The following is a 12,017-nucleotide window of genomic DNA, read 5'->3' as shown; positions in this document are numbered from 1 at the left end:
CTCTTGCCTCAGTTTTTCTATTTTTAGTAGAGATGGGGTCTCGCTTTCACTCTGATTGGACTTGAACTCATAAGCTCAAGCAATCTACTGTGAGCTCAAGCAATCCACCTGCCTTGGCCTCCCAGAATACTAGGATTATAAGCGTGAGCCACTGCGCCCGGCCTCACTGATATTTCTTTAGCAGAGGAATAATAGTGGGATTGAGCCCTTTATTTCTACCTTGACTTGTCCCCTCTCTGTGTCTCTGCTGGCTCTTTCCTAGCACCATTTAACATGCAAAACAAGGATTCTCTCAGTTCTACAACCTCCGTGGCTAATACACCCACACCTTTTCCCCCCTCCCAGCTAAGCTCTTCCAGTTCTCTAAACCAGCCACCTTTGCTCCTCACCTTGCATTTGCTCCTCACCCAATCCAGCCTGGCTCATGCTCAAATGACCCCAGCCATCCCACCATCACCTCAAAGTTAAATCAGCAGCTTTAAAAGTCAATACCCTTCTTGCAAAAGACTAGTTCCTTGGTTTGTGAGACAAGATATTCCCAGATTAAATGGTGCTTCCTCAAGGAAGCATTCACGCACGCGCACACACACACACACACACACACACACACTCCAGGCTGGATCAGATCACACGTGGTTTATTCTCATAGTACTCAGGGTTTCTGTTTTATTGCACTTCTAGCAAGTGCTTCTGGGTAATTATGTATTTGATGTCTGTTTACTAGTTAGGACGAAACTGCCATTCAGGCAGAAACTATTTTCATTGGTTACCTGAACACACTGTGGGAAGAATTAAATGTATTTGGTGGTGGATGGGTGGAGGGACATGCAGAGGTTACCAAGATAGGGGAAGTGGATAGATGAGGGTCTGCAGACTCAGAAAGCTATAGATTGAGTTATTTGTTCTTATGGGCACTATTCAAGATCATGACAGCAGAGCCGGGCGTGGTGGCTCATGCCTGTAATCTCAGCACTTTGGGAAGCTGAGGAGTGTGGATTGCCTGAGCTCACAGGTTTGAGAGTAGCCAGAGCAAGAGTGAGACCTCATCTCTAAAAATAGCCAGGTCCCTGTAGTCCCAGCTATTTAGGAGGCTGAGCCAAGTGAATCACTTGAGCCCAAGAGTTTGAGGTTGCTGTGAGCTGTAACACCAGAGCACTCTACTGAGGGCAACAAATGAGACCCTGTCTCCCCCACCAAAAAATATCATGACAGCAGATAAAAATATGAAAAGGGTCAAAGATCACAGCCTTACTGGGAAATTCCATATTGGCGGTAGGAGGAGGAAATAATGAGAAGGGTCCAAAATGAGTTCACTAATAACAAGTCTCCCATTCCTCCTTTCAATAAGCCTTCACTGGGCACCATGCTGGGTGCAGAGCAGAGAAGACTTGAAGCCCACATGCTCAACTCCAAATTAAGTGTACTTTACTTTCCCCACTTATACACTTCTAGATTGGGTCTAGAGCCACCATCTTCTAGCAATTCACCAAAACTCACACAGCCCTGACTTCAAGTGGCCTCACCTACCTAGGGTGCCCAGGGTGGGAGAATGAATTCTAGCTGACTTCTATGAAATAATATTAATCAATGATTCTGGAGAAATGTGTAATCACTGCAATTCTCATTATGCTTAACCTTTTACTTGCTTGCTATGTGACTGTGACTGAGAGAAAGTAAAACATCATGAGCCATAAATGGAATGTTTGGAAATATGTAACAAGGACATCTCAGGATATGGGTAGGGAACAGGATGTCCAGGGCAGTAGCTAAAGTTACTGACCTGTGACAGTAGTTAGGCATTTGTAACTGTAACAAAATTGCTGTCACAAGCACAGTGAAGAAGAGGGCATATGTGTTAGCAGCAGCAGTTGCAATCATACGCACAATGAATTAATCACTTAGCTAGGCAGAAATAGCTAAGGCAAATAAATACCAGTCAGCCCAGTAAACAGCAGGTGTAGGGCTACCTGTTCCCCACATCAAGATAAAGTAACGCAGAAAAAGGTCACGTCTGCGCATCCTGCTACACATTGTGACATTTTTTGGTAAGTTTGTCCCTGTAACTTTTTCTTTACATTTTTTTGTTTGAATCTCAATAAATACCCATTGGAACCTGACGTCAGGGTCACACTGCCACACTCTGACAGTGTCTGAGAGACCCTCAGTTGTATAGTTATATTACACCACACCTTTGGTGTTTTCTCTCTGCACTGTTCCCAGAAACCTAGAGGCTCCGCCCTACTGGGCATGGCCTCAGCCCAGGGTCACCATGCCAAACCTATGTGTGGGGAAACTTGAGAGCACCCAGCCAATGACAGCCAGCCAGAGAAATGTGAACTGAAGACAAATCTGGTTGGAAACCTCACGACTTGACTGTGTCTGGGAAGGGTGCAGCACATCAGGTTGCCCTGACAGTTAGTTGTCTGGAGTGACATCCCAGGGCCCTTTCCTTGGCCTTCATCTGATCAATAGCTTTCTGGGTGACTTGGATGAAAGTGGAGGGGTCTAGTGCTCACTTCTGGATGCACAAGCACATGTTGGGAAGAGCAGAGAGAGCAGAGTCCTTGAGATGACTCTCAAAAAGGGGGTCTAGAGGGCGATGCCTGTGACTCAGTGGGCAGGGCACTGGCCCTATGTACCAAGGGTGGCGGGTTCAAACCCAGCCCCAGCCAAACTGCCACAAAAAAATAGCCAAGCATTGTGGTGGGCGCCTGTAGTCCCAGCTATTCAGGAGGCTGAGGCAAGAGAATCGCCTAAGCCCAAGAGCTGGAGGTTGCTGTGAGCTGTAACGCCACAGCACTCTACTGAGGGCAACAAAATAAGACTGTGTCTCTAAAAATAAATAAATAGGGCAGCGCCTGTGGCTCAAGGAGTAGGGCCCCAGTCCCATGTGCCGGAGGTGGTGGGTTCAAACCTAGCCCCAGCCAAAAACCAAAAATAAATAAATAAATAATGGTTTCTAGAGCCACCATCTTCCAGTAAGTCACCAAAATGACAAACACAAAGGGAAAGAGGAGAGGCACCCGATACATGTTCTCTAGGCCTTTTAGAAAACATGGAGTTGCTCCTTTGGCCACGTATATGCAGATCTACAAGAAAGGTGATACTGTAGACACCAAGGGAACGGGTGTTGTTCAGAGAGGCACGCACACAAATGTTACCCTGGCAAAACTGCAAGAGTCTACACTGTTACTTGGCATGCTATTGACATAGCTATAAACAAACAAGGTGAAGGCAAGATGCTTGCCAAGAGGATTAATATTCATATTGAGCAATTAAGTACTCTAAGAGCCAAAATAGCTTCCTGAAATGCATGAAAGAAAATGATCAGAAGAGACTCAGCGCCTGTAGCTCAGCGGTTAGCCCCAGCCACATACACTTGAGCAGGGTTCAAACCCAGCCCAGGCCTGCCAAACAATGACAACTACAACCAAAAAATAGCCAGGTGTTGTGGCAGGCACCTGTGGTCCCAGCTACTTGGGAGGCTGAGGCAACAGAATTGCTTGAGCACAAGGGTTGGAGGTTGCTGTGAGCTGTGATGTCACAGCACTCTACCGAGGGCAACCTAGTGAGACTCTGTCTCAAAAAAAAGAAAGAAAAAGATCAGAAGAAGGAAGCCAAAGAGAAAGGAACCTGGGTTCAATAAAGCACTTACCTGATTCCCCCAGAGAGGTGCACTCTGTGAGAACCAATGGAAAGAAGCCTGAGCTGCTAGAACCTGTTCCCTATGAATTCATGGCAGAATGGCTATAAAAATAAAAGGCCACTGTAAAAAAAAAAAAAAAGGTGTCTTACAGGAACACATGGCAGGTGCACCCCAATGTCACAATACCCAGGTGAGGAAAGGACAAGCCAGACACCTCGTGCAAATAGACATCAGCAGAGAGGAGGGTGGTGTGTGGATGATGCTTCTTTTTTTTTTTTTTTTTGTAGAGACAGAGTCTCACTTTATGGCCCTTCGTAGAGTGCCGTGGCCTCACACAGCTCACAGCAACCTCCAACTTCTGGGCTTAAGCAATTCTCCTGCCTCAGCCTCCCGAGTAGCTGAGACTACAGGCGCCCGCCACAACGCCTGGCTATTTTTTGGTTGCAGTTTGGCCGGGTCCAGGTTTGAACCCGCCACCCTCGGTATATGGGACCAGCACCTTGCTGACTGAGCCACAGGCGCCGCCCCGATGATGTTCTTCAAAGCGCTGTGGTCACAGAGCCCAGAGGGAGCTACCCAGAGGATGCACATTGTCATGATTGTGCAAATAAGGAAAGCAAAGTATACCGAATTTGGAGTTGAGCATATGGGTTTCAAGTCTTCTCTTTACCCCTTATTGACTGGCCTTGGACAAATGAGAAACCCTCTCTGCACTTCAGTTTTCCTTTGTATAAAATGAAAATAATGGCTTAGCGCCTGTAGCACAATGGTTACACCACCAGCCACATACACCAAGGGTGACAGGTTCGAACTCGGCCCGGGCCAGCTAAACAACAATTGCAACTGCAACAAAAAAACAAAAAGCGGGCATTGTGGTGGGCACCTGTAGTCCCAACTACTTGGGAGGCTGAGGCAAGAGAATTGCTTGAGCGCAAGAGTTTGAGGTTGCTGTGTGCTGTGACACTACAGCACTCTACTGAGGGCAACATAATGAGGCTCTGTCTCAAAAAAGAAAAAGAGAAAGAAAAGAATAATGCCAGCTTTTCAAATGAGAGATAACGGGTTATCAACTCCACATCCTAACAAATATTGGGTTCTTTTCATTTTTATTAATTTGTTATTATTATTATTTTGAGACAGAGCCTTACTTTGTCTACCCCGGTAGAGTACCCTGGCATCACAGCTCACAGCAACCTCTACTCTCTACTCACAGCCCAACCAACTCTTGGGCTCAAGAGATTCTCTTGCCTCAGTCTCCCAAGTAGCTGGGACTACAGGGGTCCACCACAATGCCCTGCTAATTTTTAGAGACGAGGTCTCGTTCTGGGGCTCAGATTGTCTTGAACTCATGAGTTCAGGTGATTCTCCTACCTCAGCCTCCCAAAGTGCTAGAATTACAGGCATGAGGCAGCACCCCTGGCTCTTTTTATTTTTATTTATTATTTTTGAGAGAGAGCGCCTTACTTTGTTACCCTTGGTAGAGTGTTTTAATGTCATAGCTCACAGCAACCTCAAACTCTCAGGCTGAAGAGATTCTCTTGCCTCAGCCTCCCAAGAAGCTGGAACTACAGGAGCCCACCACAACACTTGGCTATTTGTTTTAGAGACAGAGTCTTGCTTTTGCTCAGGCTGGTCTTGAACTTGTGAGCTCAAACAGTCCACCTGCCTCAGCCTCCCAGAGTGCTGGGATTATAGGTGTGAGCCAGGGGGCCTGCCCCTTGGATTCTTTTTATTTTATTTTATTTATTTTTGAGATAGAGTCTCACTTTGTCACCCTCAGTAGAGTACCCTGGTGTCATAGTTCCCAGCAACCTCAATCTCTTGGGCTCAAGAGATTTCTCTTGCCTCAGCCTCCAAGTAGCTGGGACTACAGGTACCTGCCACAATGCCCGGCTATTTTTAGAGACAAGATCTCGCTCTGGCTTAGGCTAGTCTCAAACTCCTGAGCTCAGGCGATCCGCCTGCCTCGTCCACCCAGAGTGCTGGGATTATAGGCCTAAGTCACTGCGCCCAGCCTGGATTCTTTTATTAAAGGACAGTCCTCCCTACTTTCTAGCATGTCCAGGAGCACAAGGAAGCTTCTTTGAAAAGCCTGACAAAGTTGTAAGAGAAGGATGAGTAGGTGATTTTTAGGTGGAGACCTGAGGAGGAATGTTCCAAAAATAGCAGGCACCATGAGTAAAAGACATGGAGGCAGGGATACTCATGGCACGGAATGAAGATGCTTGCAGCACAGAGGTGGAGGTACTCACAGTACTCTGAGCACTACCTGCAGGCCAAGCAAGGGTGTGGGCACTCAGGAAGGGGAGATGAGACCAGAGTGTCCAACAGAGGCAGGCAAGCATGGCCTTAGTAGGTCCTGGAAAGGCGTCTGTACTGGTACAAGTGATTCTAAAGATTTTAGGTGTTCCCAGATTTGCATTTAGAAAGGTCGCTAATTGGAGATGGACCAGTCTGGAGGCCGGGGAAGTTAGGTAAGGAGTTGTGGCAATGGGTATGGTGAGAAAGGGAAAGGCTGAAAGATAGGGAATAGCCATTTGGCTTAGCAGGTCTGGAGGCCAAGATCAGGAAGGGAAGAAGAGGCTGACTTAAGCTGTATGCTCTGGCCATTGTGCTTACTGTGCCCTAGCATTATGGGACAACAGAAAGAGCTCATGTGGGCACTGACATAGACTGGGAAGAATTCAACTCTAATTCTAGATGTAGAACTTTGGGCAAAATATACAACCTTTCCAGGCCAGGTGCAGTATAATCCCAGCACTTTGGGGAGGCTTAGATGGGAGGATCCTTTGAGATCAGACTAGGCAACATAGTGAGACCTTTGTCTCTGTAAAACATAGAAAAATTAGCTGGAGGGCAGTGTCTGTGGCTCAGTGAGTAGGGCGCCAGCCCCGTGTACCGAGGGTGGTGGGTTCAAACCCAGCCCCGGCCAAACTGCAACAACAAAAAAATAGCTCGGCATTGTGTCGGGTGCCTGTGGTCCCAGCTACTCAGGAGGCTGAGGCAAGAGAATCGTCTAAACCCAAGAGTTGGAGGTTGCTATGAGCTGTGATGCCACAGCACTCTACCAAGGGTGACAAAGTGAGACTCTGTCTCTAAAAAAAAAAAAAAAAGGAAGAAAGAAAAAGAAATTAGCTGGACGTGGTGGCATGTGCCTATGTCCCAGCTACTTGGGAGGCTGCGATGAGCTATGATCAGGCCACTGCACTCCAGCCCAGATGACAAAGTGAGACCTTGTCTCTAAAAAAATTTTTTTTAAATAAAAGTAGCTCTTCTCAGGCTGGGTGTGGTGGCTCACACACATAATTCTAGCATTCTGGGAAGCCAGAGGTGGGAAGATCCCTTGAGCTCAGGAGTTCAAGACCAGTCTTAGCAAGAACAAGACCCTGTCTCTACTAAAAATAGAAAAACTATTGAGGCATTGTGGTAAGCACCTGTAGTCCCAGCTACTTGGAAGGCTGAGGTGAGGGGCTAGCTTGAACCCAGGAGTTTGAGGTTGCTGTGAGCTATGATGCTATGGCACTTCTACCTAGGGTGACTAATGAGACTCTCTCTCTCTCAAAAAAAAAGTAATCTTTCTGTAAAATGGGGGCAATTTTTTTTTAATTTAATAGGATTAAATGACATGATAACTACAAAGTACCCAGGAGGTAAATGGCTTTTAGTAGGCACTTAGTAAATGTGGTTCAGAATGCCTGTCCCTCTCTCACCCGAAAGTCACCTTGTCACTCCATGCACTAAATAATTAGGGGTCTTCATTAGTACACCTGCCTGCTTCCCTGAGTCCCACAAATCCCTCCAGAATGTGAGCTCCACTATATAGGGACCAAGTCTGCTTCATTCGTCAGTGCAACACCCAGCACCAGCATGGTGCCTAACCCTAAAAGATGCTGGCTTTGTGCTCATGGAATTAACTGAGCACCATTCTCATGTCAAGAATATAGTGATGGGGCGGCGCCTGTGGCTCAAGGAGTAGGGCGCCGGTCCCATATGCCGGAGGTGGCGGGTTCAAACCTAGCCCCGGCCAAAATAAAAAAAAAAAAAAAAAAGAATATAGTTATGAACAACACAAAGTATGGCTTTCAGAAGTTTACAATTTCAGGAAGGAGATGAAAAAACATAAATGATTTCTAATAGTGATAATGCTCTAAAGAAAGTGCAAATGAGGCTCAGTGCCCGTGAACAGAGGTTACAGCACCAGCCACGTACACCGAGGCTGGTGGTTCGAACTCAGCCCAGGCCAGCTAAACAACAATGACAACAGCAACAAAAAATAGCCGGGCCTCGTGGCGGGCTCCTGTAGTCCCGGCTACTTGGGAGTGTGAGGCAAGAGAATCGCTTAAACCCAAGAGTTTGAGGTTGCTGTGAGCTGTGATACCACAGCACTCTACCGAGGGCAACATAGTGAGACTCTGTCTCAAAAAAAAAAACAAAAAACGGAAGTGCAAATGTGACATGCTATGAAGTGACAGGGGAGGCTGTTTTACAAGTGAGTGATCAGGGAAGGTAACACCAAAACTGAGTGTCCCAAGCAGAGGGAACAGCTAACAGGAAAGCTCTGAAGCAGGGACCAGCTTGGGATGATCAAGGACCAAAAGGTGGCTCAACACTCATCACTCAGTAGTTAGGGCGCTGGCCACATACACTGAGGCTGGTGGGTTCGAACCCAGCCCAGGCCTGCTAAACAACAATGACAACTGCAACAATAAAATAGCTGGGCATTGTGGCGGGCACCTGTGGTGCCAGCTACTTGAGAGACTGAGGCAAGAGAATTGCTTAAGCCCAAGAGCTTGAGGTTGCTGTGAGCTGTGACACCACAGCACTCTACTGACTCTGTCTCAAAAAAAAAAAATTAAAACAGTAAAAGCATACTGAATATATTCTCTAAAAAATGTTCAACTACTATGTCAAAATAAAAAATAAAAAAATAAAAATTAAAAAGAATATATTTTCTGAAATTAAATGAAAAGTCAATAAGAAAGGCTCTCTGGAAGTCCCCAAATATTTGGCAGTTAAGCATTTTACATATACATATACATGTGTATATATACATACATATATATATTTTTGGGGGGGAAACTGAGTCTCACTTTGTCACCCTCGGTAGAGTGCCATGGCCTCATAGCTCACAGCAACCTCAAACTCTTGGACTCAAATGATTCTGTTGCCTCAGTCTCCCAAGTAGCTGCGTCTATAGCCATAGGAAGCAGAGACAGAAGGATCACTTGAACCCAGGAGTTTGAGGTTGCTGTGAAGCCACAGTAGTCTAGCCTGGGCAACAGAACAGGACTCTGTTTCAAAAAAAGAAAACATGTAATGAAGTGGAGAATGGGAAGTTCCTTAACAAAATACTTTTTAAGTGTTTTCATTGATCATATTAGTGGTAGTGTTAATATTGTTATTCTAAGAGTGCTTTGTGTGTAACAGTACGCAATTTAAAACATGAATAATTATGGAATATTCTTTTGGGGGGGAATATTCTAATTATATATCATCTCCTATGTCCTTGAACATGAGGATTCTTAGTATGGAAGGAAGGAGCTAGAGAGGAGATTAAGTAAAATCTCCTTAATCTTGAATTTTTTTTTTTTTTTAAGACAATCTCATTCTGTTACCCCAGGCTAGAGTCAACCTGGCTCACAACAACCTCAAACTCCTGGGCTCAATCAATTCTCCTGCTTTAGCCTCCCAAGTAGCTGGGACTACAGGTGCCCACGATAACGCCTGGCTCATTTTTCTTTTTTTTTTTTTTTTGAGATAGAGTCTCCCTCTTTCACTCTAGGCAGAGTGCTGTGACATCATAGCTCATAGCAACCTGAAACTCCTGGGCTTGAGCAATCCTCTTGCTTCAGCATCCCAAGTAGGTGGGACTATACCTGACTAGTTTTTCCATTTTTAGTAGAGATAGGGTATCACTCTTGGTCAGGCTGGTCTTGAACTCCTGAGCTTAAGCAATCCTCCCACCTCGGCCTCCCAGAGTGCTAGGATTACAGCCATCAGCCACCAAGCCCGGCTTTTTAATTTTTTTTAATTTTTTAAGCCACTAAGGAGCTCTCTGATTAATCTTGGATTGGGATTGAAATTATCAGTATGTACTCGAGGCCTTTTATCATCTGTAATGTGTATGCATGTATAGAGTGCACATGGATATAAAAGCACACATATATACACACACAGTCTCCTCGCTTGTCCACTGAAAAGGCCTACCTGTGCTCTTGAAATATAATTTTTCACTTATAAAAGTAAACCCAAGAGCTTGAGGTTGCTGTGAGCTGTGATACCATAGCACTCTACCGACTCTGACTCAAAATAATAATAATAATAATTTCTTCTTTTTCTTGAAGAAATGTCTGATTCCAGCTGGGCACAGTGGCTCACTCCTGTAATTCCAGCACTTTGGGAGGCCAAGGCAGGTGGATTACTTGAGCTCACGAGTTCAAGACCAGCCCAAGCAAAAGTGAGACCCTGTCTCTGCTAAAAATAGAAAAACTAAGGAAAGAAAATCACTTGAGCCCAAGAATTTGAGGTTGCTGTGAGCTATGACGCCACAGCATTCTAAACAGGGTGACAACTTGGGACTCTGTCTCAAACAAAAACAACAACAACAAAAGAATGTCTGATTCCAGTTTGGGGCAAAAAGTGGATAAGACGATCCAACAATTGTTCATCAAAACAAATAGCAAGGAAAGCTATCAAGGATAACTAAGGCCGAATCAAAAGGACCCATGAGCCAACTTTGATGAGACTCCACTGGCCAATGTGAGGCAGCTGGTAGTTAATAATGACAATATTTCTGGCTCAGCACCTGTAGCTCAGTGGTGAGAGTGCCAGCCACATACACCAGAGCTGGTGGGTTCACACCCAGTCCAGGCCTGCCAAACAACAATGACAACTACAACCACCACCACAACAACAAAATAGCCAGGCATTGTGGGGGGCACCTGTAGTCCCAGCTACTTGGGAGGCTAAGGCAAGAGAATCACTTAAGCCCAGGAGTTGGAGGTTGCTGTGAACTGTGATGCCACAGCATTCTACTGAGGGCGACATAATGAGACTCTGCCTCAAAAAAAAAAAAAATGGTATTTCCAATGAATTGAAATTCATGAAATGTATATAGGCCAAGCATAGTGGCTCATGCCTACTATCCTAGCACTCTGGGAGCCCAAGGCAGGTGGATCACTTGAGCTCACGAGTTTGAAGCCAGCCTGAGCAAGAGTGAGACCCCATCTCCACTCAGGGGCTTCTTGAGGATGGGAGCCAGGCCTGGCTCCAGTCAGTCCCCAGCCATTCAGCATGAAAAACTGAGGCAAGAGGATCAATTGAGCTCAAGAGTTTGAGGTTGCTGTGAGCTATGACACCATGGCACTCTACCAAAGGTGACAAAGTGAGACTCTGTCTCAAAAAAAAAAAAAAAATGTATATAAACCCATAAATTCATAATATTTTTAAGTGGTCAGCTTTGGAAGATGATAGGGATTTAATTCATTATCTTGAAAACTGGTGGAAAAAAAATGAATCAAGCATTTACTCTGGCTTTCCTATGTGAATTATGCTGTTCAGAAAACAAAACGGTTGTCTTGACAACCGTAGTTTAGTGGTTAGGGTGCTGGCCACATGCATCAGGGCGGGTGGGTTCAAACCCAGCCCAGGTATGCTAAACAAGGACAATAACAAAAAAAACAGCCAGGCATTGTGGCAGGTGTCTATAGTCCCAGCTACTTGGGAGACTGAGGCAAGAGAATTGCTTAAGCCCAAGAGTTTGAGGTTGCTGTGAGCTGTGACACCATAGCACTCTACCAAGGGTGACATAGTGAGACTCTGTCTCAAAAAAAAAAAAGAAAGAAAGAAAGAAAGAAAAGAAACCAAAAGGTACTCATGTGGCCAGAGCACAGTGAACAAGAGGAAGAGATATCCAAGATGAAGATGGTGCATGGGCAGGAGCCATATCACATACAGGCTTGGAAGACACAGGAGGAAACTGGATTTTATTCTAGGCAGGACAGGAAGCCATGAGATGGTCTTGAGCAGAGAAGTGACTCTATCTGGGGTACACTTTTAAAGGATCACTCTGGCTACTGTACGGAGAGTGACTTGGGATAGAAGCAAGGGGTCTATCAAGGAAGTTGCTGCAGGGTCAATATGTAGATGAGAGGCACACAGCTTGGCCTACAGCACAGTGGTAGAGATGAAACTCAGTGGCACTCAACTTGCCTCAGTGACCACTCCCCTGCCCATTGGCAGCATCTGCCCCCTTGTCTGTCACTTCCCCCCAGCCCTGGTGACCAGGGGAGTAGATGTGATTGTGACAATGTCCACCTTCCCCAAAAGAGGAAGCTCGAGGGGCTTCTCAAGGACGGGAGCCAGGCCTGGC

This window comes from Nycticebus coucang, chromosome 22, assembly GCF_027406575.1.
Source record: "Nycticebus coucang isolate mNycCou1 chromosome 22, mNycCou1.pri, whole genome shotgun sequence".
Taxonomy (NCBI): domain Eukaryota; kingdom Metazoa; phylum Chordata; class Mammalia; order Primates; family Lorisidae; genus Nycticebus; species Nycticebus coucang.
This window is presented reverse-complemented; position numbering follows the sequence as displayed.